Raw genomic sequence first — 27425 nt, 5'->3', positions numbered from 1 at the left:
AGTAGCTTTTTACCCATTTAAAACAAACCCAAAACATAAAAACTTAAGTCCTTGTAGGAAATCAAAGGAGACTTTCTGTGAGATCTAGTTAATTACTTGAATATGCAAGACCAGAAATGTTTTTTGCTGAGGGCATCACATTCTAAGATAAACTTCAGACAAATCGAAGCCCTAGACTGACAAAGAGCTGAGCCTCACTCAGCACAGACATGTTTGAAGTGCCCCCTGCTGATTTCCTGGTGACACTGCAACATCTGTAAAAGCCATTTTAAGAGACTTGAAACAATTGACTTGAGTCATCATTAAGCTCTTGTATTGTTATTAGAGTTTTTCTTGTTCCTTTCGTTAAGTTATATGTAACCATGAAGGAAGGTATTGCTCTTCTCACCTTTGTGGTACTTCCCACAGCATCCAACTGTGCTGGGATGTTAGGACGTTCTTAGTCAATAGTTGTTGGGTGAATTAATAACACTGAGTAAACGATGATCCAGCACTAAACGGGGAGAAAGTAGGATACTTTTTTATTTTAAATTTTCACTAGATTAAGTAATTATGAAACTTGAATACACATATGCACACACAGCCATACACACACACACACACACACACACACACACACACACTCTTTGCCATAATCTAATCTATTCAGACCAAATGTATCAGGTTAGGGAAATGGAAGGCAACTTCATTGGACTGGAGCTTTCTGCTGGCCTCACATATTTTGTTTTGTCCTTTTAATTGACTCTTTCTTTAAAAAAGTTATATACTCTTACTCTTGACCAAAATAAAACCACAAAAAACAAAATTTCAAGCAGTACAAAAGTGTGTGCAAACAAAAGTCTTTCACTGATTGCAGACTTCCAAAGCTTTAGTCTCTCTCCAGAAGCAGCTAGCTCCCTTTCTTATATATCCTTCTAGAAAAGTCTATGCATTTACAAGCATAAACGTGTTTGTAAACATGTGCTTGTGTGTATATTCATCCACACATTCACAACTTATTTTTTTACACTAATGTGAGCAAACTATAATTCCTGTTTTACAGTTTATTTTTTCACCTTCTATTGCGCCTTGGAGATGAACTGATGATGAAGGACCCTTTTTTTTCTTTCTTTTTATGGCCATGTAAGATTCCTTTCAATGGTTATGCCATTGTTTATTAAACCAGACACCTATTAATAGTTATTTAGGTCTTTTGGTAATATAAACCATGTTATAATGAACACAGACAATTTCTCTGAGATACTGAGTCAAAAAGAATAAATATTTATTATTTTAGTATGGAAATCCACTAGGTCCTCTAATGAAGCTGCACGAATTTACATTTCTACCTACAGTGTATAAGAGCTGAGTGATTGTGTATAATCTGGCCATTATTGTGTGTTATTGAATTGTTTAATCTCTACCAACCTGGAAAGTGAAAAATGGTCTCTTGTTTTAATTTTCACTTCAAATAATAATAATAGTTAACTCTCATACAGCCCTTATTATCTAGCAGGTTTTACATATATGACTAATTTAATATAAAACAGCTTTATTAAAATATAACACATCACACAAAACATCCATTTAAGGTATACAATTAAATTCTTCTTAGTATGTTCAGAGAGTTGTATAAACATGACCAATTTTAGAACACTTTAATGACACCCAAAGAAGCTCCGTACCCTTTAGCGGTCACTTCCCTCACCTCCCACTCCCAGCCTCAGCCCTGGGCTACTTCCATCTCTATTGACTTATCTATTAGACACATTTCATATGTGATTTTTCTGACTGGCTTTTTTCACTTAGCGTAATGTTTTCAAGGTTCATCCATGTTGAAGCATAATTCAGTACATTTCTTTTTATTGCCAAATAATATTTCATTGTATGAATGTAACACATTTTATTTATCTATTTATCACTTGATGTATATCTGAGTTGTTCCCACTTTTAGGCTACTATGAATAATGCTGCTATGAACAATTGTGTACAGGTTTTTGCATGGACAATATGTTTTTAATTCTCTTGGGTATCCATGGAGGAATAGAATTGCTGGGTCATGTGGTAAATACGTTTAAGTCTTTGAGGAACCACCAGATGTTAAGTACTTTTTTCTTCATAGTTTCCCAGATTTCCCTTTGAGAGTTTGTCACCACCTCCCTCTGTTGCGAATTAGTGTTCATTTATTGATTATTATAATGTAATAGTATTTTCTGTCTATTGCATGAGATTGTGGCCTCACAAAATTGAGATGAAATCCATTCATAGTCTCTGTCTCCTTAACACCAAACATAGAGCTGGATACCAGAGTAGGTACTCAAACATCTATGTGAACAACTGATTGGATAGAGGAAGGAAGGAAGGAAGGAAGGAAGGAAGGAAGAAGGAAGGAAGGAAGGAAGGAAGGAAGGAAGGAAGGAAAAAGTTTGAAAGGTGAAAATCAGTATATACTGTAAGATATTTACATTTATCTCAAAATTTATTTTCTACTTTCCTTGGCAAAATAGTTAAACAAGAGAGCCAAAATTAAAAGGATAAACTGAAATTTTTGAACTCTTAAAGAAGTTTATGTATGAATGAACATGACAATGAAGCATTATTCACAAAGGAAGTAAAGGTAAATGCCGGAAGTCAGAACCAAATCAGAAGGATCCAGATCTGAGTTGCATTATCCTAAACATCTGTGATTATATGGTGGTGCTTTTACTTTTATATGTGACTTCGTTACGTTATAGCAACTGAAATCGTTTTACAGGTGATTTTTTTTCTCTTACTTGAATTGGTATTTTAGTGTAAAACTAATTGTCATTTTTATAATTTTGTTGTCATCATTGGTAACATGGTGCTATTTTATTAAAAACTTGTTTACATGTTGTCCAGTACCAATTCTAATACCTTTCATTCAAGATATTTAAACAGTCTAATAATAATACAATATGTCACATATGAGCAGACTTCACTGTTGTAAAGGCTAAGGCATTATACTCAGAACTGAGAATTTGCCTGCACCTGGCCTAATTCTCAAAGAAACCCCCCACTCCTCCAGGAAAAGCAGCACACCAACTGATTTTCAGAATTACTTCTAATTACTTCTAATTAATTCTGATGTCAGTCACTGTGTTTCCTCTCACTACACGGGGATTTGATTGACCCTTGTCCAAAATTCTACACAGCCATCTCCAGCCTACTGCATGTGCCTTACCCTAGATGCACCCTTTGGACCATTTCAAGCTACAGAAGTTCAACCCAGTTGACTTATTACGTAATAGCAATGTAAGAGGGGCACAAATCTGCCAGGACCTTGAACCCAATTTGTCTGCTTGCCTAGACAAGGGCTTTCTCTAGGGGCCTTGAACCCAATTTGTCTGATTGACTAGACAGGAGAAAATGGACATCTCGTTAGCTTAGTCCTGCCTGAATGAGAAAGGCGGTTCCATCTCAGACTTCAACTCAAGCAGTTTCTCTGAGGAGTTCCATGGAAAGCAAACCTCCTTAGAACTTGATAGAGAAGAAGATTGAGAATAGGCAGCAAGGTCCACAATGACCCAGAGACCACAAAAGGTGGAGCTCTGGGCCTATTCCTGGTTGCTAGGACCCTGGCCCCAGGGATCACTTGGACATCAGCAGTCTCAGAGATACTGCTGAGACGGAATGCTCTGTTCACTCAAGCACTGTAAATCCCTCTCTGCGATGTGCTGAAGCTGACTTATATCAGTTTGCTGAAGCTGATTGTTAAATCTTTAGGAGTTTTGCAAGCAGGCTGATGGCATTTGTAGCTCGAAATAAGTCACCGAGGGAGTATTTACATCATCCATTGGCAAACAGTACAAACTAGGGCCTTTCCCCAAGAGAGCTAGCTGTCAAATATTTACCAGCAAACCATTTATTCCTGCCCTATAAAAACCTACATATAAATCAGTGTTTGTGATTTTGGCCTGCAGGCGGTGTCCGGAGATATTTTTGGTTGTCATGTGGGAGGAGGTGGGGATTGCTATTGCCATCTAGTAGGTAGAAGCCAAAGGTGCCGCTAAGCATCCTACTACAACCCCACATAACAAAGGATTCTCTAGCCCCAAATTTCAATAGTGCTGAGGTTGAGAATACTTGATGTTAACCTTGAGAAAGCAGAGTTTCCTGATAGGCCGTACTCCTTAAGACCAAAATAGATTCCCAGTGATGGAAATGATCAGGATATTCCTGCAATCACTCTCTCCTTCCCCATTAAAATCATTCATGTGGCCACCTACAACCATTGCTAATGCTTATGTATTAAGAATTAACCTTGTAGTTACTTCACACATAAATTCTTGCTACCTCTTCTGCATCAGTCATATCTACTCATAATGCAGCCCTGCCCACCACCTCCCAATGACTCGCGTCTCATTGCCTCTTTGAACCTATTTCAGTAACATTCTGCAACCTGCAACCAACCCCATCCATCTATCTTTTTTTTTAAAAAGCTTTATTGGGATATAACTCAGATATCATACAATTCACTTATCCAAGTGTACAATTCAGTGGCTTTTAACATATTCACAGAGTTCTACAACCATCACCACAATCGATCTTCATCACCTCAAAAACAAGCCCCAAACCTATAACCAGCCAATCCCAATTTTCCCCAAGATCCCCAGCCCTAGGTAACCACTAATCTACTTTCTGTTTCTATATATTTGCCTATTCTCAATATTTCATATGAATGGAATCATATAATATGTGGTCTTTTGTGATTATGTCGAATCATGTGTCGGCACCTCATTCCTTTTACTACCAATAATATTTCATTGTATGGATGTCCCACATTTATTTATCCATTTATCAGTTGATGAGCATTTTAGTTCTTCCCCCTTTTTAGCTATTTTGAATAGTGTTGCTATAAAAATTTGTGGATACGAGTTTTTGTGTGGATATTTAATCATTTAAGGAATTACCAGCCTATTTTCCAAAGCAGCTGCATCATTTTTACATTTCTACCAGTAGTGTATGAGGGTTCCAATTTCTCCCCCCTCCCCCGCCACCAACACTATTTATTATCTGTCTTTCTGATTATAGATATCTTAGTTGGTGTGAAGTAGGATCTCATGGTTTTGATTTACATTTACTTAATAGCTTCTGATATTGAGCATCTTTATTTGTACATCTTTGAAGAAATGTATATTCAGACCTATTGCTCATATTTTAGTTGGGTTATTTGTCTTTTATTATTGAATTGTAAGAGATTTTCATTTATCTTAGATACAAATCCCTTATCAATGCATACTTGCAAATTCTTTTCCAATTCTATGAATTGCCTCTCCACACATTCTTAATGGTGTCCTTTGAAGCACAAAATTTTTTATATGTTGATGAAGTCCAATTTATGTATTTTTTCTTTTATAGTCTATGCTTTTGGTATCATATATAAGAATATGATATTGCCCACTCCAAGGTCATGATGAACCCCTGTTTCCTTTTAGTTTTACTTTTTACGTTTAGATCTGTGATCCATTTTGAGTTCATTTTTATGTGTGCTGGGATATAGAGGTCCACAGTTATTCTTTTGCCTGTGGATATCCAGTGTCCCAGCACCATCTGTTGAAAAGACTATTTTATCCCTTCAACCTTGTCAAAAATCAATCGTCCATAAATGTGAAGATTTACTTCTGGATTCTGGATTCTATTCCATTGGTTATATTGCTACCCTTTTGCCTATACCACATTATGTTGTTTGCTTTGGTTTTGTAATAAATTCGAGATAGGGAAATATGAGTCCTCTAACTTTGTTCTTTCTTTTAACATTGTTTGTTCATTCTGAGTCCCTCTAATTTACATACATTATTTATTTCTAATTTTATCCAATTGTGGTCAGAGAACATACTTCGTATGATGTAAATCTTTTTAAATTTACAGAAGCTTGTTTTATGGTCTAGCACGTGGTCTGTCTTGTAGAATATTCCATGTGCACTTAGAAAAATGAATATTCTTCTATTTTGGAGTGAAATGTTAAGTAGTTGTCTGAATCATATATATTTTTAATTTTCTGTATATTATGATGTTTTAACATCTTAAAAAACATTTCTGGGTTTTCTATTTTCAAATTCACTTATTCTTTCTTCTTTAAATATCTTTTATGAATCCTACCCAATCAATTTTTTTCTCTAAGAGACTGTATTTTTCTAATCTAAAATATTTATTTAGTGCTTTATTACAGTGATTCTATCTCTCTGATACTCCTTACTCTTTCCACATACATCCATCTTTCTCCGTAGATTTTTAAACATATTTTTCATAGTCATTTAAAAATCTTTGTTAGTTTCAATGTCTGGGTCATCTATGGGTCTGTTTTGCACAGCTCTTTTATGCCTACCAACTATCATCTATCCTCTGGGTTGTTTGAAATCTCAGCTCAGTCAGCTAAAGACTTAAAAGGCATTTATATGGAGATTTGATTGATCACTTTTCATATTACTTTGTAACAAGATCTATATTTTGAGATTAAGTTACTCTTAATTTCTAATGAGAATAAGATTTTAGAGTTAAAAATTATTTTGAATTGAGATATAACTATAATTACACAAGTAATCAAATATATAACAAGTGTTAATAAATAGTAAAATGGTCCACGGCCATGCCACCCTGAACATGCCTGATCCCATCTGATCTCGGAAGCTAAGTAGGGTCGGGCCTGGTTAGTCCTGGGATGGGAGACCACCTAGGAAGACTGAGTGCTGTAGGCGTAAAAATAAATAAATAAATAAAAATAAGTAGTAAAAGGTAAAGAAAAGTTATTGGAAAAACATTTTTAATGAATAAATGGATGTTTTAAATTTTAATTTACATATATATGGGTTAAATGTTAGTTATTGCTAGACTGATTCAGAGTTCATTTTCAGTTTGATTCTTATTTTAAATTTTATATATACAAGCATTAGGAATTCTTTTTCATGTAAATAAATAGATAGAAATTTTTGTAAACTAATGTCATTCTTTTCTTAGAATTCCTTTGGAGTTACACGTGAAATCTACATACTAATCTATCATTAAAAATGACTTTTAAGAAGCATTTGCTTACAACTGAATTATGTCCTCCTACTTTTATTTAAAAGAAAACAAAGAACTTGAAAAATAATTTATCCAGAATACTTATTTTCTCAACAACAGATAACAATATTTTGAATCATCCCATTGTTTAGTGTCCCCAAGGATTTTATGCCCCAGGGCAAAGTAGTCAATAAGCGGTAGCTATTATTAGCACTATCTACAGATCCCAGGTAGCACTCAAGGCACTGACTAAAGCCCTAGCGTGACCATTTTTTTGTTGTCTTCAGCATATTGCACATCAATTCACGGTTTCTATTGTTCTATAGACCTACTTAGATCATTCTTACCTTCTTCATGAAAACTTCGTTCACATTTCCAGCCCTCAGAATTCTTCAAGCATGATAAACTATTTCATTTGATATCAGGATTAGCTGCATACTGTTTTATATTGTCTCGTTTTTGTGTATTAATCATGTGGCTCAATTCAGATTATAACCTTTTCGAGGACAACAACTCTAATTTGTAGTTCTATGTACTGCACATCTACCTCGTGGATGAATATTTAATTAAGTGTTTAATAACATAAACCCATGTGCCGTGTTGCTTTTTCAAACTGTATTTCTTGGCCTCTGATCAGCATAAAGCTGGATTTCTTGTCTAACAAGAATTTGCTCATTGTCACTTAACTATTATTTGCACTAAATTTCCAAGGAACAGTCTCAGGAATAACACAATGCCTCAATTTCAATCTCAAAACTGAGGAGTGAGAATGGAAAGAACATTTAGCTCCTACATGGAAATAGCACTACTTACATAACTAAGATTACAATCAACTGCTTTACATTCTTGACTATTAGCATACCTGAGTATTATGAATATACTTGTAATTAAATAGGAGAATAAAATATGTAATAATAGATACAGAAATTACCTAATTATCTTGAATGATTTTGTATTTTTTAAAAGATAAATTATTACTTTTCTGTAACAATTTAATTTTAACTATTTGAATTCTGACAAACCCTACCGAAGACATAAATGCAAATGCATGTTCCCTTATTAATCATATCCTTATTTATTTTTCATTCATTTCTTTATTCACTATACATCCATTTAAAATGTGAGAGTCATGCAAAAATAAATATAATTCAATTCATGGCCCCTGTCTTGAGACTCTTCTTTGTTTCTGAATAATAATGTGTTAACTGGAAAATCACCCTCCTTATGCTGATGTCTGTTTTCTCCGCCCCTTCCCCCATAACAACAAAAAAATAAACCAATATGCTGAACTCTCAGTTAGTATGTGATATTCTCAAAGTCACCTGGAAGTTTAGGAATGTAGTCTAGAGCAGCACTTCTCAACCTTTTTTTCATTATCTTTTTTTTTTCTTTTTTAGGATTCCTTAGTTTTTTCCCCTAAGGTCCCCTAGCCAAGACATTTTTTGTAATTTTTAATTAATTAATTAATTTTTTAATGGTGACATTGGTTAATGAAAACCAATAAGTTTCAGCTGTACACTTTAACAGTAAGGCACACATATGTTTACACTGTGTGTTCGCCTCCCATAGTTAAAATTTCTTTCTGTCACCACATATTTGACCCCGTTTACCTGTCTAGTCTCCCCTCCCCACTACCCTCTGGTAACCACTAGTCTATTGTCCGTGTCCATGAGTCTCTGTTTGTTTGTCCTGTTCATTTGTTGCTTTTAGGTTTATATCTCCACAAATAAGTGATATCATGTGATTTTCAACTTTTTCTATCTGGCTTATTTCACATAGCATGATTATCTCGAGGTCCATCCATGTTGTCACAAATGGCAGTATTTCATCCCTTCTTATAGCTGAGTAATATTCCATTGTATATATGTACCACAGCTTCTTTAGCCAGTCATCTATCGTAGGACACTTTGGTGGCTTCCATGTCCTGGCCACTGTGAATAATGCTGCTATGAACATCAGTGTGCAAATATCTTTTCGGATATGAGTTTTCAAGTTTTTGGAGTAAATATCCAGTAGAGGGATTGCCGGATCATATTATGGAATCATATTATAGCTATTCTAACAGGTGTGAGATGGTATCTCATGATGGTTTTGATTTGTATTTCCCTAATAGCTAGTGATGTTGAGCATCTTTTCAAATATTTGTTGGCCATTTGTGTTCTCTAGGGAGAAGTGTCTGTTCAGGTCCTCTCCTCATTTTTTGATTGGATCTTTTGTTGTTGTTGTTATTGAGTTGTATGAGTTCTTTGTATATTTTGGATATTAGGCCCTTATTGGAGGCTTTGCTTGCAAATATATTTTCCCATTCAGATGGTTGTCTCTTTACCTTGTTGACGATTTCTTTTGCTGAGCAGAAGCTTTTTAGTTTGATGTAGTACCATTCATTTATTTTAGCTTGTACTTCCCTTGCCTTTGAGGTCAAATTCATAAAATCCTCTTTAATTCCAAGGTCCTGGAGTTTAGTTCCTATGTTTTCTTCTATGCATTTTATTGTTTCAGGTCTTATATTCAGATCCTTAATCCATTTTGAATTAATTTTGATGTGTGGTGATAGACAACAATCTAGTTTCATTCTTTTGAGGATGGCTTTCCAGTTTTCCCAGCACCATTTATTGAAGACGCTTTCCTTTCTCCACTGTATGTTTTTGGCTTTTTTGTTAAAAATTATTTGCCCTTGTAAATGTGGATTTACTTCTGGACTCTCGACTCTGTTCCACTGGTCTGTGTGTCTGTTTTTCTGCCACTACCATGCCGTTTTGATTACTGTTGTTTTGTAGTATAATTTGAAGTTGGGCAGAGTGATGTCTCCAACCTCATTCTTTTTACTTAGGATGGCTTTGGCAACTTGGGGTCTTTTGTGCTTCCATACACATCTGATGATTTTTTGTTCTATTTCTTTAAAAAATGCCGATCGGATTTTGATGGGGATTGCATTAAATCTGTATAATGCTTTAGGTAATATGGTCATTTTAACTATGTTGATTCTTCCAATCTAAGAACACGGAATATCTCATTTCTTTGTATCTTCTTCGATTTCTTTTAACAAGGTCTCATAGCTTTCATTGTATAGGTCCTTCACATGTTTCGTTAGATTTATTCCTAGGCGTTTTATTCTTTTTGTTGCAATTGCAAAAGGAATTATTTTTTCCACTTCTTTTTCTGACACTTCGTTAGAGTATAGAAACATTATGAATTTTTGAACATTGATTTTGTATTCAGAAACTTTACTGTATTTGCTTATTGTTTCTAGTAGTGTTCTCATTGAGTCTTTAGGGTTTTATATAGAGAGATTCATGTCATCCACAAATAGTGACAGTTTGACTTCTTTGTTTCCTATTTGGATGCCTTTTATGTCTTTATCTTGCCTGATTGCACTCGCTAGGACCTCAAGTGTTATATTGAATAACAGCGGCGATAGTAGACAGACTTGCCTTGTTCCTGAACTTGGAAGGTTTTTAGTTTTTCAGCATTAGATATAATGTTGGCTCAGGGTTTGTTATATATGGCCATTGTTATGTTACTTTCCTTCTATAACGATTTTGTTAAGTGTTTCGATCATAAATGGATGCTGTATCTTGTCAAAGGCTTCTTCTGCATCTATTGATATGATCATATGATTCTTATTTTTTAATTTGTTTATGTGGTATATCACATTAATCGATTGGCATATGTTGAACCATCCCTGTGCCTCTGGGATGAAGCCTGCTTGATTGTGGTGTATAATTTTTTTAATATGTTGCTGCATTCGGTTCACTAGTATCTACTTTAGGATTTTTGCAGCTGTGTTCATGAGAGATATTGGTCTGTAGTTTTCTTTTTTTGTGTTATCTTTACCAGGTTTTGGTATCAGGATAATACTGACCTCATAAAGTGAGTTGAGAAGTATTGTCTCCTCTTTGATTTTTTTCAAGAGTTTGAGGAGAATAGGTATTATTAAATCTTCTTTGAATGTTTGGTAGAATTCACTGGTAAAGCCATCTGGTCCAATCTTTTACTTTTTGGTAGGTTTTTGATGATTATTTCAATTTCCATACTGCTAATAGGTCTATTTAGATTTCCCAGTTCTTCTTGATTTAATCTAGGAAGGTTGTATCTTTCTAAGTACTGGTCCATTTCTTCTAGGTTGTTAAATTTGGTGTTACATACTTTTTCACAGTATTCTTGTATGATCCTTTGTATTTCTGTGGTGTCTGTCATCATTTCCCCTCTTTCCTACCTGATTTTGTTTATTTGTGTCCTTTCTCTTTTTTCTTCAGTGAGTCTAGCCATGGGTTTGTCGATTTTATTAATCTTCTCAAAGAAGCAGCTCTTTGTTGCATTTATTTTTTTCTATTGTTTTTTTGTTTTTAATTTCATTTAATTATGCTCTGATTTTGATTATTTCTTTCCTTCTGCTGTCCCCATGACATTTTAATAGCACAAATATACTGTCTTTCTGTCTATGTACATTGGCCCTTTAGAGGACCATGCATCACCCTAATATCTGAGTTTTTTACCCCCTAAAAGGCAAATATTGCCCCCTTAGGAGTGATATTACTCCCTTTGAGAATGCATGGTCTTGAGTCTAAACCACCACACGCAATCTGTTCATTTGTCTAGCTCTCACCTGTGTTCCTTGACTGGAAATAAGAGGTCTGCGAGAGTTTTCAGAAACTGCTAAAGGCTATGGATGTATCTTTATGCAGGATAGTCATTGTCCTTGTCCTCGCGGACTTTTACAGTTTATTAAATTGCAAAAATAATTTTAAATTACTTTATGGTTTCTGCTCGCAGGTAAGATGTAGTAAGTAGCAGCGGGTCATCTCTCCTACTGCAACACTAAGAAAAAGAATTTAAATTTAAAAATCATATTTTCACTGTGGGCGGTGAACACACAACACAATATATACATATGCCTTACTGTTGAATTGTACACCTGAAACTTACCGGATTTTGTTAACCAATGTCACCATTATAAAAAATTTTTAAGTAAATAAATAAAAATCATATTTTCAAAGACATTAGACAACTGTGATAGCAAAAAGGACTAGAAGAACTGAAATTCCAGAGAGGAGAAAGCCCGTCTTAGGTTATTGTCAGACAATTTCTTTGCTGAGGGCTGAAAAACTGGGGTTGGTGTAGGCAATAAGCTGTTAAGATTATTCAGACACTTGTTAAAGAAAGGTAAGGCAGATTTTATTCAGGAGGACTATCATGGTAAGTGTAGGAACTAGAGCAGTGGGGTTTTGCAGTAGGGGGATATGTCAGAATATGATGAGGAAATGTAGGATTTATAGTTAAGGAGCAGAGTGAGGGTCTGTGAATAAAAAATTACTAAGTGGCAACATAAACTGACCTAATAAGATCCTTGCTGAAGGCTGGCCAGGTGATCAGATATCACCTGAGAGATGGTGGAGAATAAGGAACCTGATTGTATATCTGGGTGATCAGATATTGAGGGTGGGGGATTCTGGCTAAACTGATTTAGCAGGATTCTTACCCAAATCGTGCTCTAGAACGGCGGTCCCCAACCATTTTGGCATCAAGGACTGGTGCTCCTATGAGAATCTAATGCCTGATGATCTGAGGTGGAGCTGAGGCGGTGATGCTAGTGCTGGGGAGCAGCTGCAAATACAGATGAAGCTTCACTTGCTCCCTCGCCAGGCACTCACCTCCTACTGTGCGGCCCGGTTCTTAACAGGCCATGGACCAGTAGCAGTCTGTGGCCCAAGGGTTGGGGATCCCTGCTAGAGAACATGCCCAAGGATGGGTCCTACTTGAAAAAGAGGTCAGAGGAACTTGATTGGTTTGGTGGAGAGAATCTTTGTCAAGGACTTTCCTGGTGGAAATAGAGGCCAACAGAACTTTCGGTGGCTGTGTGCGCTTGTGTGGCAAACTAGAATCTCAAACTCACGGCCTCTTCTCCAAATGAGACATTGAAGAGGTACTGGAGTGGCACAGGAGGCTGGGGAACTTGGGAAGCGAGCACTATTTTCTGAAGTGTCATGGTGCTGACAAGAAAAAAATTCTAACATGTTCTAAATTAAATTACAGTGGGCCTGGACAGTGGGAGAAAGAGACAGAACAGTTAGCCTGTGAAGAGCTGGGGGCCAGCTGACAAAAGACTGCTCACATTCCTGAATGTATTTTGGAACTTTGAATCGACCTCCAAGCATCTATTAGCTGACCGGTAGGTGGGCCATTGCATCTTGCATATGCATGAAGAGATCTATCAGTTTCTCAGTCAAGTGTGGAGGGGTGTGCCATGCTCCAGGAAAAGACTGAGCTGGAAGGGCAGAGTAAAATCCTCCATGGTCTACTAGTACTTAGAAGACGATTTCTCGTCTTGTTCCAGTACTAGAGAGAGGGGTCTTGCATTACGCATGTGGCTAGCCTCCCCATCAAGACATCTGCTAGATTTTTGAAGCTGCCTGCGAAGGACTCTAAAGAGCTACGCCAAACTTCCAAAGGACAGAACAGAATCTCCTGGCAGTGTATAAGACCTGAGAAGACAAAAATCCTCCAGACTCTCAACTGAGAACTTGAAAGAACAATGTCTAAAGATCATGTGCAAACCAGAGGAGACTGCGTCTAACTAAAAATGTACCCAACCCAAACTAGACTCAATTCTTTATTGGGATCTGTTTAACAGAGGAAAGGGGAAGCCGCTCGGGGGTGCTTAACTTTATCCTCAGTTTCTATGGCTCTCTGGTGACAATGTCCTGTACATAATAACAACCTGTGAGAATCCCAATAGGCAGCAAAATGTGACCAACGAGCAAGAAATAAAAACATGTAATAAAAATAAAAACTCAAAGATGATCCAGATGTTGGCATTAGCAGATAAGGATTTTAAAATACTTATCATAATGATGTCAAAGAGAACAGTGGGAGACGGTGTACAGCATTCATGATAAGATGGAGCGTTTTAACAGAGGACTATGAACTATAAAAAATAATCAAATGTACATTTTAGAACTTAAAATACAATATATAAAATAAAGAACTCATTGGGTAAATTTTGCAGCACAAATTGAACACAGAACAATAGAAAATACCAAAGCTGAAGCACAGAGAGAAAAGAAGTGAAAACAACAGATCAGATTATAAAAATCTATGTGTTTGTACAGCCTGGTGAGCTAACTATGGCTTTTAAATTTAAAAAAATAATAATGACAAACATTATTATTATTATTTCTAACTTTATTGAGGTAAATTGACAAATAAAAATTGTATGTATTTAAGGTGTACAATGTGATATTTCGATGTACATATATGTTGTGAAATGATTACCCACAAACAAGCTAATTACTATATTTGTCAACTTACATAGTTGCTATTGTGTGTGGGGGGGTGAAAGTACTAATGATCTATTTTCTTAGCAAACTTCGAGTACACAATACAGTATTATTAATTGTACCATGCTGTACATTAGATCTCCAGAACTTATTCATCCTGTATAACGGAAACTTTGTACCTTTGACCAAAAGCTCCCCATATCCCCATCCTCCAATCCCCAGCAACCACCATTTTGCTCTTTGCTTTTAAGAGTTTAACATTTTTTAGATTTCAGATATGCGGTATATTTTCTTTCTGTGTCTGGCTTATTTCACTTAACATAATGTCCTACGAGTTCATCCATGTTGTTGCAAATGGCAGGATCTCCTTCTTTCTTAAGACTGGATAATATTCCATTATATATACAAGTAACAATTTCTTTATCCATTCATCTATCAATGGACACTTAGGTTGTTTCCCTTTCTTGGCTACTGTGAATAATGATGCGTTCCTAAGAATGCAGATATCTCTTTGAGATAAAGCCCACTGAAATTATTCTCCCTAGCCCGTCCTAAGCCTGCTTACCCTGCCTGGCCTTTCCTGCCCACAGAAATCACAATAAAGGCTCTCGTCTATGTTTTCCCCTCAGTCTATCTGCCTCCTGACCCACACTGGTGTTTGCCTGTGTGATTCCTGCAGGGCATGGCATGTCCCTTTCTCTTGGAAACTATCAGTAACAGACTGTCCTTTCAATGGCGATCATCCCTTTATCCACTGGCCTCACGTATCTGAATAAGAAAACCTACATTTTAAAATACCACAGATTCACGAAGTTTGAGAACTCTGTGGCAGCTTAATATAAAGAAAACCACATGTGGGCACGATGTAGTCAAATTGCTAAAACTAAAAGCAAAGAGAAAACCTTAAATGCAGACCGAGGGGCAGGGGGAAGAATACATTATCCTCAAAAAGCAATAATAAGAGAGAGAGAGGGAGAGAGAGAGAGAGAGAGAGAGAGGGAGAGAGAGAGAGAGAGAGAGAGAGAGAGAGAGAGAGAGAGAGAGAGAGAGAGAGAGAGAGAGAGAAAAGAAAGAAAGAAAGAAAGAAAGAAAGAAAGAAAAGAAAGAAAGAAAGAAAGAAAGAAAGAAAGAAAGAAAGAAAGAAAGAAAGAAAGTTGTTGTTGAAAAGAAAGAAAGAAAGAAAGAAAGAAAGAAAGAAAGAAAGAAAGAAAGAAAGGACAAACAGATGAGTCAAATGGAAAACATATCCAGATAGAAGACATAACCCTAAGTATATTATGTTAAATGTTAGTGGGCTAAACTACGGTTTGGCAAACTATGGTTCAAGGGCCAAATCTAACCCACATCTGTTATTGTACAACTCAGTGAGTTAAAGATGATTTTTTAAATTTTGTGTGGTTGTAAGGAAACAAACAAAGACATGTAATATAGACTGTATGTGACCTGCAATGCCTAAAATATTTATCGTCTGGCCCTTTGCAAGTGGACTTGCTGACTTTGAACTAAACTCTCCGCTTGAGGTACTTGCTATGAAGAAAAGGTACGATTAAATCATACAAAAAGGAACTTCAAACTGCAAATTGCTCAAGTTTTAGATAACATGTTAAATTCCATTTAATGATGGTATTTTAAAATTTGTCTCTTATCTTTTCATTCTTCCTTTATATCTACTTAAATAATAGATTTCTGGAAGATAACAGTACTCCATTATTTTTCTAGTTAATTTCTTAGAATTCTTTTGTTTCTGTTTTACCATAAACATTTTTTCTTAATCATAATGAACTTGATAGGGCTCATTACTATTCATCCTAGATAATAGTTGAAACAATTGTTTCTTTCAAATAAAGGATGTGACAGTTGTCCTCACACAATTAGATAGTTTTGTGTTCATTTTTCCCCATTGAGCTTATACATAGAATGAATACGAAGGAAGCATATAGTCAGATGTTTTTGTACTCAATATGTGACTTCGAAAAAGAGTATTTATTGACCATCTGCAAGTGACTAGAAATGTACTTCAACTTTGAAGAAATCTTTTACTTAGCAAAGTGTCAAGCTGGAAGGGACTGGGAATGGAAACCACTATAATTGCTTATCAAGCTACTGGTCGGACTAAATGGAAATATGGATAAATAACAAAATGAAAGCAAGAAAGCAAGAAGGCAAGCAAGAAAGAAAGATGGCATAAATAAATGAATAAATGAAAAGACGAAAGCAAGTGCTGATAGACCCTTAGACAGAGGGGTGGAATTTACATTTTAAGTGTGGAAATATCGTTAAATGTTCTGGACCTGACTTATGTGCCACTCCAGATCCATTTGTCTTCATCTATATCTTCCCCACCTCTGTGTCTCTAGCTTCGCTCATTTACCTTCTTTTATTTATTTATTTTTTTTCTGAACAGTGTAGTCCTTGAAATGGCTCATGTTATTACTGTGATAATAAAACTACTGAAAAGGAGAGCTCACCATATTTGTGCTCTGGTTGGACTGGAACCATAGGGTGGTTGGAAATCACAGTAGATGCTTGGAGGGACCAGTTTAACCCAACCCAGAATGTGGAGGACCTCATGGGCAGTTGGGAAAACTTTGACCAATGACAGAGAAAATGGAAAAAAACTTGCAGATAACTTGTTCATTTTTCCTCCCACTGTGGACTGACTATTTCTGGTTGTGGTAGTTTTATATTATTCTAAGGAGATATCCTTCAAGAGCAAACGAACAATTTGGCCATTTCTATAATGTATCTCTTGTATTTGCTTTTCCTCCTTTCCTGCCTCACTTCCTCTTTTCCCCCTCATTTTTATTTCCCTGGATTTGCACTGCCACCTCCCAATTTAAAAAAAAAAAATACCACATAAGCCTTTGTCTCAAGCATCATCTCATAGGGAAGCCAAGCTAAATCAACAGGGGATTCATTTATAAGTCTGTCTCCATAGCCACAGAAATTAATAGTTTTATATTCACTTAGTAAGAAAGAGCTAAGAAAATGTTATGTTCAAAGTTTCTTATTTGCTAAATTTCAACTACCAGCAGAAATAGTGCAAAATTTTTGAGACTTGAGTCACTTTTCTAGCCTGTTTCTTTTAATAATGAGAGGGTTATTAAAAGGCATTGTTTGTGATAAATTATTAAATCTATTTATTGACTCATGAGAGAAGTCCTCTGCATTTTATATGAGATGAAGAAACATCTAACACCTAAATAGCTGGATTTAGAAGGATATTTTTTCACTCAGTATCTTTAATCTCTAAGAGGGCAACTTTCCTGTTGGATGATAGTCAAGATCAATAAGTGTTCTCCAAATTAGGTACAGATTCAACTGAAGTAAAGAACCTTTACAAGAAGTTTGACTGTATCATTCTACAGAAGCAGAAGAAAGAGGTGTAATGAGGGTCAGAAATAGATATTTAAGTAAGGTGGAGGTCTGAATCTTTAATGTTGTGTAAAGGGACCATGTAGCAGAAGCAGTAAAAGAATAACATATGGGCACAGATGGGTAAAATCACATTTTGAGGTTTGTTTTTTTTTCTGTTTTAGTTATATAAACTTAATTAGTAGAAGTTCAGTAAGAAATACCTACACGAAGGGATCTGTTTTCTCTTACATCAGTTGAGGTAAGAAGTGAGAAGTGAGAATACCCGATACCTGGTAACAATGCTAAGTAGCATCCACCTCTGGAAGCAGTATAAGTAGTTAGGTCTGTACTTCTTAAATATAGCATCAGATTCAATTATTATATTATTATTGTTAGTGTTCTTGCTCCTTTTTTACAGACCAATCTCTGCATTAAAGTTATTTATTTGTTTGTTTGTTTGTTTGTTTGTTTGTTTATTACCAACCAGATTCCCTACTTCTGGTGAAAGCATCCCAAATTTTCACCACTATCCCAATATTGGCTCATAATTGGGGAGCAGGATTAATCCTTACTTCTGGGTCTAGGACTGGATATGGTTCTCATGTCTAGTCAATTAGTATATTTAATCTCTTCACAGTGTTATTTTCAGGGCTGGGCACCTGACCCAAATTAAGCCAATGATTATCAAGTCTCAATGGTTGAGAAAGAGAAAAGCCTTCCTGAAAGAAGCCAACATAGAGGAAACCAAACCAATAGATAGCAAGAATGCCAGTCCTGGCCTCATTCTTCATCCCTGGAATTTGGCCTTGGATATTTCAATTTCGTGAGTCAATCAACTCCATTTTTTTGCTGTTGAAGATAGTTTGAGGATTCCAAAGAGTCCTGACTAATTCATAAATTGGTCTTAGAGGTGCAGAGGTGCATATAATAGAATCTCAAATGTAGACCATGCTGAGTCTATGTATTGGGGAGGAGAGTGACTATTTCCCTGGGATGGAAAGTTGGCAATTCCCATCATGGTGGGAGAAAAGTAGTTGTTTAAACTATTGCCTATGTATCTTTGTACTCGAAATCTGTTTCTACCAAGTCTGAAGTCTTGGGAGACATGGTAGAAAAAAAAAATGTCTGGGCATATTTGCTATTCATTACAATCTTCGGCAAATTTCTGCAATAAAGACAAGCTACAGTTGAAGCCAGGATATTTAAAAGGAGAGATAGACAGATGATGATAGATAGATAGATAGATAGATAGATAGATAGATAGATAATAGATAGATAGATAGATCGATGATAGATAGATAGATAGATAGATAGATAGATAGATAGATAGATAGATAGATAATATGAATATACAGCTTTGCCAAGAGAGGTATTTTTTGCATGGCGTCAGCAATCAAACATGGATATTCCTTATTGCTAGAATATTTGTCTAAATTTTGGTGGCAGCAAAAATGGAGGCTGTGTTAAAAGTAACAGATAAGAATGAGTCCAAGAAGGAGCAAGAAACTCACCCTATTATGATAATGGGTATCTCTTATTGTAAAGAGAAATATACTGAAGTATATTCTGGGGCAAGGGACAAATTAAAATGGATCTCGTAGTTTTGGATGGAAGACGAGATGAAAATAAACTTAAGAGAATGGGCAAGGGGCTGAGGACCACTGCAACAAAAATCCCAAGGATGTAATCTATATTCAAGAACTAAATTTTCCCAAAGACCAAGTGAGTAGGAGCAAGGTAGGTATGAGGTAGTAGGATGTATAGCAGCCTCGGGCGGGGTGAGGAGGTAGTCCCTAAAGAAAGGAAGCCTGGACTAGAGGTTTGAAGCCCAAGCAGGGTGAGGAATGTCCACACAGAAGAGTGGCCTGGTGCAGGGTATTGGGGAGTGAGCAGAGTGACGGGGGGTTGTTCATAAGCAGTAACTGTTAGAGCATGGGTAGGATGACGAGGGCATTCACAGAAAGGTGGCACTAACAGAGTGGCCTGGTGTAGGATGTAGCTTCTGCACAGGAACAATGGTGGTAATGGGAATATTAGTTATGCACAGGGGATTGATTATATAAGTAAATACGTATTAATGGCAGTATAAGTTTAGAAAAAGAAAACTAAAATAAACCCCGTGGTGTCGAATGGGCATTGGCAATATCAATGCGAACTCATGGCTTTCAATAAGTATTGATAGATATGAAAATAGATATAAGTAAAATATGTGCATGGATGTGTATATATATTTATATACATATATTTCCTAGTTCTCTTCCCTGAGAGGATCCAGGAGTAATGATATCACAATAGCAATTTGTGTACCCAGTGCCCAGACTATGGCTTCTAAAAGGAATGGGGGCTCCTTGGAGAAAGGGGTGATTAATTTAGGGCTGCAGCAGAGAGAGTACAAGATTAGCCTAGAATAATTTCTTGTACCAGAAGGTAAGAAAGTGCTTAAAGAATGAGAGAGATAAGTTAAGAGGACATGAAGACTGGCTTGAAGGGGATCCCACTGGCCAAGCCTGGGATAATTTGAGTATCAAAGTAAATTACTAAAGATCAGATTACAAGCCAGTAAATAAAATGAGAATCACGAGTCCAAACTAATATAAATAAATGAATAAATTAAGTTTGATGAGGAAAAAATATTTACAAAGTTTTAAAATAACTTCCCACAAAACATACATTACTTATAAAAGGAAAAGAATAAGTTTATAGTGGAGAAGCTGACAGCCACAACCCTAATTAAGTGATTAATTAAGTATTGGGGAAAATTTTAAATGGTATGTCACCTGCAATGAGATCTAGATTCATTTCTGTGATATTTCTATCATTGATTTTCTGTAAGCTTGTTATTGTTTCTTTTTTTTTTTTAATTGGGGATATGAACAAGGAGGTAAAATAGGAAGCTTTCGACTTACCCTTTCACAGATGCACCAAATGAATAGCTTACACGTGAATCAATTTGCTCTGAGAGAAATCCAGAAACTAGTTAAGAGATTCCTCTTACTAGGTGACTGAGAAAATACCCACATTGAAATCAGTGGGAAAGACAGATTCACTCTTGCTGCAAACCCTACTCTGCCACAGCACATTACAATCAGGAGGGAACCTCCAACTCCCCACATCTCCCTAAGGAATGAAGTTTGGACCATACATTTGATGCCCCAACATTTATGGTTGCCCTCTAAGGGACTGGCTTCTGGCTCATCTACACCTGGAAGTTGACAGGCCCTGGCATTCACTCGTGCCCCAGGATCAATGAAATAGAAGAAGTGGTTTTAAATGGGAGCACGAGCACCACCCTCAGCCTCCCAAGCTCAGTGTAGAGTAAGCAGGCAATAAAATCCAGCTCTCAGCTTCTCCCTGAAAGAGGTTGGCTTATCACATGCCAATTTTCCCACCTATTGCCCAAGGATTAGGTTTATAACTAGCCTGCATCTAAGAGCTGATAGGGCAGACAATTAGTAGTCCTCCAAGAGCCTGAATGGGAGTGTAGGCACTTCTTGCACCTTCTCCTCCCTGCTCACTCCAGTGATAAAATCAAACCTCCAGCTTCTCCCTAAAAAGAGGTGATCCACATATCTTGTGTCCCAACTTTTACAGCTGCCACCTGAGGGACTGGGTCCTAACTCACCTAGCTCAGAGAGCTGATGAGACTGACATTTGCTATCCCCTGGGTCCACAAAGAACTCTTCTAAAAAATTAAAGAGGATGTAACATGTCCACATTCACTCTTTGAGGCCAATGTTACCCTGATCCAAAGCCAGACAAGGACACCACGAGAAAAAGAATAGGCCAATATCTCTGATGAACACAGATGCAAAACTCCTCAATATTAGCAAACCAAAATCAACAACACATCAAAAAAAAAAAGTATATGCCATGACCAAATGGGATTTATATCTGTGATGCAAGGTTGGTTGCACATATGCAATTCGATCAGTGTGATAGACCACATTAACAGATTGAAAAGCACATGATCATTTCAAGAGAGGCAGAAATAGCTTGTGACAAAGTTCAGCCTCCATATGTGGTAAACATTCTCAACAAAATAGGTATAGGAGAATTTCTCTCAACACAATAAAAACCATTTATGGAAAGTACACTGCTAACATCTTAATCAATGGGGAAAAGCTTAATGCTTTTCCTATAAGATCTGGTATAAGGCAAGGGTGCTCATTCTCGCCATTTCTATCAACATACTACTGGAAGCACTAACAAGAGCAGTCAAATAGGAAGAAGAAATAAAAGGCACCCAAATCAGAAAGGAAGAAGTAAAAATATGTTTTCAAATAATGTAATCCTATGTGTAGAATACTTGAAAGAGTTCATTTAAAGAAAGCTGTTAAAACTAATAAGTAATGCTGTAAAGTTGCAGAATACAAAATCAACATACCAAAATCAGTTGCATTTCTTTACACCAACAATGATCTATCTGAAAAGGAAATCGAGAAAATTACCCCATTTACAATAGCATCAAAAACAATAAAATATTTTGAAATAAATTTAGCCATAGATATAAAAAGCCTGTACACTGATGATAATAAAACATTGATGAAAGAAATAGAAGAAGACATAAATAAATGAAAAGATATCTTGTATTCATGGATTGGAGGCATTAATATTGATCAAATGGCCATACAATCCAAAACAATATACAAATTAAATGCAATCACTATCAAAATCCAAATGGCATATTTCACAGATATAGAAAAACAATCCTAAAATTCATATATAACAACAAAAGAACCCAAAAGCCAAAGCAATCCTGAGAAAGAACGAAATTGGAATAAATACACTTCCTGATTTCAAATTACATTACAAAGCTATAGTACTCAAACAGCATGGCATTGGCATAAAAACAGTAACATAGACCAATGGAATACCTAATACAGCTCAGAAACACATTTTTTAAATTTTTTTAATTAACGTGAAATAAAACAGGTCTTGAAAAGATCTCTAAATGGATAACTGCTTCCAAATGCAAGTAGAGTTAAAGACGAGACAGGGAATTTTATTGCCAACAACTTACTCTATTGCTCAGAACCTAAGGTAATCCTTAAGTCCCCTCACTGGCAGCAATGGGACGTGAACAGTCAAACTGGCGGCAGACTCCCGGAAGAGAATCATTTCCAATATCTACCTCAGATGTGTCTAAGAAGAACAATGGATAAGAGAGATCCCTCAAAAGTCACCTGCATCAAAAAGGGAGACTAAGGGAGGTCTCAGCTAAAGGCCACAGCGTTTGGTTTTTTTAAATAATTTTTTTCTTTTTCAGTTACAGTTGACATACAATAGTATATTAGTTTCAGGTATACAACATGGTGATTAGACATTTATGTAACTTATGAAGTTATACCAAATAAATCTAGTTTTCATCTGACACCACGCATAGCTATTACAATATTATTCCTTACGCTGTACTTTACATCCTCCTGACCATTTTGTACCTACTAATTTGTACTTATCTCCTTCTCTTTTTTCACCAGGCATAAGGTTTCTTTTTGAGGTAAATGAATATGTTCTAAAATTGGCTATGGTGACGGTTACACGTATCCGTGAATGTACTCAAAACTACTGAAGTGTGCATTTTAAATGTGTGAATTGTATGGTGTATGAGTTATATCTCAGCAAAGCTGTTAAGAAACAAGAAAGAGCACTCTTCCACAAGAGCTGAAGAGGCGGCCATCAGACTGGCTGACCGAGGAGCTCCCTCTGTTGGCGGGGCGGGTGCCTTGCAGGCCCTGCAAACAGTACACGGTGATGCCGTGCATAGGGGGTGCAACCATGTTTCTTACAATGCCCTTCTCCAAATGTAAATTGTCACTGCAGTTTTCCTATTTTTCTCTTACTTACACAGATCAGGTGTATTGTGGTGTGTGCGTGTGTGTGTTGGGGCGGAGGCAGAGTGATTAAGTTTATCCTTTAGTCAAAAGTTGCCAGACCTTGAGAACCTATGTGGACATAACAAAGGAAAATGCCTGTCATCCCAAAAAGCCAAGCCTGGAGCTGGTCACAGCAACGAGGTAAGACCCCGAATTTCCGCTTGGATTGTCGCCTTGTTTAGGTGGGGGCATTTTCAAGGCCCATTTATATTATTTTTAAATTTTTTACTTACAAAGTCCCTCAGTCTCCTAAATGATTTCTCACCATTAACAGCTTTCCTCATTTTAGTTTCTTTTTTTAAGATGATTGAGTCTACTCGTCCTCTCGGTAAGAGTCCATATTTACATTTACCTGTTTCAGAGGTTGAGGGACTAAATGAACCTCCTAAAGACATTTCTTGGGATGAATCCTGTACTATCATCTGTCTCTTGTCTGGAAGCCCAGAACTTTCCATGAGTACAATGTCCCCAGTACACGAACAGAGGATTCAGAACAGCTCCTCCTCTTCCCCGTGCCCACCTTTGGTCTTTGTTCTTTCTGTGATAAGCTGCCAAAATATCTAGATGAAAGTAAAAAATGTAGTCACCGATATAGTTTACCTGGATATTTTGATGCGTATAAATGTATCGAATACTCTACATAGTTTGATATATATGAGTATTCAAGGTTATGTAAGTAAAAATGTTCAGCTTATTGTCTTAACCACTTGCCATCCCATCACTGAGCACATTACAAGCCCTCAATAAATATTTGTTGGCAATAGTATTTCTGTACAATATTATATGAGAATTAAAGAAAAAGATTATAATTTGCCCATATATAGGTATACTCTGAAATTAGTAGTGGTTTATGAGAACTAAAAGGAAAATTATTAGATATCAAGAAAAAATATTTAATTATTATTATTATTTATTTTTTGTTCAATAAAACGAGGTATGGTGAATCAGTTCTCCTCTATGCTGCTGAGAAGGTAAGGTTCAAGTGTTTGTTTTTCTGTTTATAGTGTGGGGTGGGGGTTAGTAATTTACCTAACCAGGCTGAGCTTTTCAGTTTCTTCATCTGTAGAAATGAGATGATAATATCTGCTCTGCCTCCCTCTTGGGATCTTTTGAAATCAAATGGGTTGATTTTTACAGGACTTTGTGAAATGAAGAGGGCTATACACATGTTGGGGTTTAGGGATTACTTGTAGCTTCTAGACGTTGCTTCCTTCTCAGGTTTGACATAATGGTATTTTGAAATGTTATATTGCTCACCAGAAGTAAACTTTCAAAGCTGATAATGGAAAATAATAACAAGAAAGAAGTTGCTCATCTTGCCTACTCAAATTGATGGTGTTTCTGAAACCATGCTGATGTCTGAGCAGAAAGTGAATTCCACTTATAATTGTTCTGGCTCAGTTTGTACTATGGCAACGTAAGAGCTTTTCCTGATGCTCAGAATTTTACCCTTTGAAAAGTCACAGTTCTAAGAAGTGCACCAGGAAGTGGCCTTGGAACCCAGGGCCACTTCTCTCTGTGGGAATTTACCAGTGAAAACGTGAGAGAAAATGCACTGTGTGTGTTCGGCGTCTACCCCTTCCCCCCTGGTCCATAAATGAAGTGATTTCTGTGCTTGTGAATTTCCTGGAGCCTGAAGGCTTATAGGAGAGCTGTCTCTGCACTCCGATACTTTCGTGTCCTCTTAGAAGCCAGTCAGGAGACAGGCCCGATTGATGTCTTAGCTTCCTGTTTAGATTCACTTTACGATGTTCTGAAGGCTTCTGCTTGGATGGTATTTGAGAATGTGAGGACTTCAGAAGGATTTGGCAGCCGTTCCACTGAATGGCTTGACTTTTCTTTTTTTTTTTGGCAGCTCAACTTCTAATGGCCAGTGGTCTGGACCTAGGTGAGAGGTGGCATTCCCTGGACTGATCCCTTACCAGGACATTGTAGGCATGGAGACGGTGGCTCGACATGTCCCAACATTGCTTCTCCTCCCCCTCGTTGCTTTCCCTTGCAAACTAACCAGTAAATACAAAAAATCCAAACCCTAAATTCCTCGAATGACCTCACCCAGGAGAACGCAGCTGGGAGATTTTTCCTAGAGAGCAGGACTTACACTCTATTCCCAAATCTAGTATTTTATTTCTCTATTTTGTAGATTCTTGTTGGGCACTTATATACCTTCTAAAACTAAACATTTCAATCATCTTAAACAAGAGATAGAACATATTTGAAGAAGACATTAATTATTTCTCTTTTAATGTTTTTCTTCATTTTAAAAGAAGAATATCTGTATTAAATGGAAATAATGTAGTCTCAAGTTTTCTTGTTGTTGTTGTTGTTGTTGTTGTTGTTTTTTATAAAGCAAAGTTTGCACTGAATATTGCCGCGGTCCAGCCACGACAGGATCCAGAGGGCCCCGAAGGTGGGCAAGGCGTCGGCGCGGGAGACAGTCGACTACACAGCTCAGAGGCGGTGTGACACTGTTCCGTTTTATTGTGATTTGAGTACAACTTTTATACTTTTTATTTTGGCATTTGATTATACTTTGTGGTTAAGGTAGCAGGGAGTTAAATTTCTGTGGTTAGGCGAAGCAGAAAATCTTATAGAGTATATTATTATTAATGTTCATGATTAACTAGTACATTATTCTCTCAATCATTAGAACAGAACTACCTGATGGAACAATCTAAACTTTTAATTCTTATATCTATTACGTAAGATACAGTTTGATTTAAGTAAAGGTGATAGATAGATGTATTCATAACAGCAAGCATTGGCTTGTGGGCAGACATTGTTCTTTCTGCCTGAAGAAATCTTTTAAATGCTATTTGATTTATGCTATATCTAAAGTTCAAGCTGAACCTTTCTCATAGCTGTTCAAAAGTTTCCTTGGTGCAGTAATGAGGAAAATATTTATAAAAATCAGTTTTACAAAGCTGCTTTCATAAGCTAAGTTTCTGTTCCTTTGTTTTTAAGCACCAAGGAGATCTGACCTAGCCAGCCTTTCTATGAAACTTAAACTACTATAAGGCACATGAATTCTATCTTTATTCACTACATGTATACTATCTTTATTATAAGCTTCTGAATAAGGCAAAGGAAGATCAGGTAATCTTTTCATACTATTACCCCCCTAGGTGGATACCAGAGTTTTCTATTTATCCACTAGGCCACAAAAGGAGGCCCTTCTATAGTAGGCACAGGCTTATGAGTAAATTTCTTATCCTTAAAAATTTTTCTACTAACTGCGTGGGAACAGGAGTATAAACTGGTTCTAGTAATTCAGCTTGTTATAATTTATTCATAATATCTTTAAGAGGCGCGTCAAAAGGAATTTCCCTTAATAATTGTTCAAATAAAGGGTTTACGCATTCTGGACACGTCAGGGTGACTAGAGCTGATTCCATACGCAGGGAATTTACTGTGTTTTCCTCAGAGCCAATTTTGAGGAAATCCATTTGTATAGCGTTTACACTTACTAGAATTTGTGCTACCCAAATTCCCCCTATTAATAGGATCATTTCTAAGAAACCAATTATCCCTAAACACATGCCACGTCCTCGTTCTTGACGATACATTCCTTGAAGCCTCTGTCCCCATCTCCGGACCTTGTCACGCAGTAGGGTAGAAAGAGGACACGGCAGAATATAGATTTGCTGATTTGTTTAGAGAAGCAGTAACGTTTTTTGGTGGTCGTTTTGGGTTTAGGTTTTGGTTTTCTATTCTTTGAATTTTTCAAAAAGCACTTATATTTGGTCACTGTTTTTGCTGTGCCTAAGGAATCATTCTGTTTTGAAATAATTCATTGTGAAAATGTTTGCCCTTGGAGATTTAATCGAATAGAATTCATTTTCCCAAATGCTACAAATTTAGGTTGATTTCTTTTAATGGTTGAATTTTTGTGTATGTGTCTAAAAATCTGTTGATGTCC

The 27425-nt window shown here is 36.5% G+C and overlaps 1 protein-coding gene and 1 pseudogene across 1 annotated transcript in view; one reads left to right on the top strand and one right to left on the bottom strand.

The window, feature by feature from the left end:
- Window positions 1–278: 278 nt before the first annotated feature.
- Window positions 279–27425, bottom strand: part of LOC120606607 (uncharacterized) — a 49635-nt gene continuing 22488 nt past the window's right edge. The window contains exon 2 of the mRNA XM_039868003.1: window positions 279–493. The gene's annotated coding sequence lies outside the window, so the exon portion shown is untranslated. The remainder of the gene's footprint in view (window positions 494–27425) is intronic.
- LOC120606675 (uncharacterized) lies at window positions 6577–6695 on the top strand (annotated as a pseudogene).

This window comes from Pteropus medius, unplaced genomic scaffold, assembly GCF_902729225.1.
Source record: "Pteropus medius unplaced genomic scaffold, Ma_sr-lr_union100, whole genome shotgun sequence".
NCBI classification, from domain to species: domain Eukaryota; kingdom Metazoa; phylum Chordata; class Mammalia; order Chiroptera; family Pteropodidae; genus Pteropus; species Pteropus medius.
Note: the sequence above shows the minus strand (reverse complement) of the source record. Positions and strands in the feature narration are given on the sequence as shown.